Source organism: Acyrthosiphon pisum, chromosome A1 (assembly GCF_005508785.2).
Source record: "Acyrthosiphon pisum isolate AL4f chromosome A1, pea_aphid_22Mar2018_4r6ur, whole genome shotgun sequence".
Lineage (NCBI taxonomy): Eukaryota > Metazoa > Arthropoda > Insecta > Hemiptera > Aphididae > Acyrthosiphon > Acyrthosiphon pisum.
The window spans coordinates 8,442,191-8,444,626 of NC_042494.1; positions in this window are offsets into that span (position 1 = coordinate 8,442,191).

Genomic DNA, 2,436 nt, shown 5'->3' on the forward strand with positions numbered 1-2,436 from the left:
ATTATGTATATTATTTCATAATATTGGATTTTTAGAAACCTGTATCAGATAAACACTACCTATAGGTACAGTTTATATTAAATTTCAAATTTTAATAGAAAAAACCTGCATTGCTGTGATCAAAAATGAGTATCAGACATCAGTCTATCAAATATGTATAGTCACATCATACTGGTGTTGAGCATTGAAATATAAAAATGTATTCGTGGCTATAAAACAACAATGTATTTTATTAACACGTACCCAGAGATTTGCATAAGAAGCTCACGTGGGATCAGACAAAATGACGAAAACAATTTACTCGTTCGATAATCCTACGTGTTTGCTAAAGCCGAGCCATTTTGAAATTACCTTTCGTCTACTCAATTGTGTTTTGTATTTTTAAGAAGAAACCCCTTTTTATATTATATAGGTAGGTATGTGTGCAGTTCAATGTGTGCCAATCGCTCACCGAGTTTTACACTCCCAAATCTGTTTATACTACGTATAATGGAATGTTCTCTTTATCATATATGTCATTTACACTCAAACTCACTTAACCTAATTTCTCGAAAAAAAACATTATTTCAAACTTCTTTTTCAAACTTCTGTTTGACCAAATTAAAAGTCAATAACACTAATATCACCAAGTAAAAGTCAAAAGTTAAACCTGAGATTTGTTAACTTATACCTAATTGAACGCAAGTTATTGAAAAGCAATGTACCTAATTAAATCATTATTATTATTATTATTATTATTGGTAGAAACTGTTTCGAAAGCTATTCATAATATGATTTAGAGGTCAATATTGTAAACTAGTCTAAAGATAAAACGTATACTTGTAATAATTAAGGTTTTCTTTTTTACAACAGGACAATAATATATTATCCACAATGTATATTAATTTAAAAATAATAATTTTATCGGCATGTTAATTGTATACAATATTAAGTTTTTTCATTTTAAGACAACGTCATAATAGTTTCAATACAAATAATATATTATAATAAACGTAGGGCTATACCTACTATTAAATATGTCTTATTTTTGTCGTGGTCCATTACACTTGTCTACAACATACAATACTAGAAACATAATTTGAAATAACATATTATGTTAAAACAAAATTCTAAAAAAGGTGATGATTTATAGCGATTGGTATAAATGCAAAATGGCGCATAATATATTATAAAGTACCTACATACCGAGACTATTATATTATAACCTTATAATCAAGACGTTCGATTTTCTAATCGAGTTATATGAGTTGTATTAAGTACCGGTAAGTCGATATTTGCTCAACACCATTTAAAAATGGCATAATTGCACTATCACGTACATTTGGCATACACACAGGTCACAGACAGTACCTATGATCTAACTTTTATAAGTTGAAATGTTGGATATCACTGCAAAATTGTAAGATCTACTGTATGATACCAAGAAATATACGCTGTCCACGTGTATACTGCAAACATAGACTTAGTTTTTAGTTCTATGCTGCAAGCCTGCAAGTATTGTACATTTGTACCTATATCAACTAAACGTCTAAACACATGATAAAAAAATCTATGGACTCGTATAACCAATTAAACTCGGAAGGACAAACGTACGCGTAAATCGATGCAGCATAGTTAACGATGACGGCAAAGTACACAATGCTAATGAATTTCTTAACTCTCATAATCCATCCAAACTGCTTCCACCTCACGTAATACATTTAATAATAATTGGTATTGCTATTATTTTGTTGCTGCGATATCTAACACTACCAAAGCAATAGGCAGGCACTATCGATTGCACTTATAGATGGTGGAGCAGAGCGCGCAAATGGGTGTGTATGTGTGTGTTGTGAGTCACTAGTCACCTGGACATATTGAATAGTACCTACATTCAGGTTAGGACATGTTGTCGCTAGTTGTTACTATACATTACTATAATGAAAAAATTAATAAATCGTTTAAGTTTTAGAAAATATGTCAAAGGATCCCAAGGTGTTTACAGAATCATAATCAGATAAGCCAAAGCATCACAATTTTTACATAATAGAAGGTCTAAAAATGATATATTATATTGACCGACAGAACTCACCATAACAAAAAATAGTTTGAAAAAGTTAGGCTTTTAGCTGAAAAAACCTTTTTTTTTATTATTATTTTAATTCGAAATATACAATCCAAAATCTAGAGCTGAAAAAAACATAAAACAAGATAACAGTTACATTAAATACCTAGAGAAACTTAAATTGTAAGAATAATTCACGTCAGTCTGAAGTTATTAAAATAAAAAAAAAAATTTTAAATGATCAAAATATGTCTTTTTTGTTACATTCATTACCTGAAACCCGATTAAAATAGACAATTATTGTTTTATTTGGTTTTCAGTTTAATTCAATACCTTTTTTTTTAGATTATTGCATGTATAAGTGGTTAATTTAACAATACAGTTGCTTATTA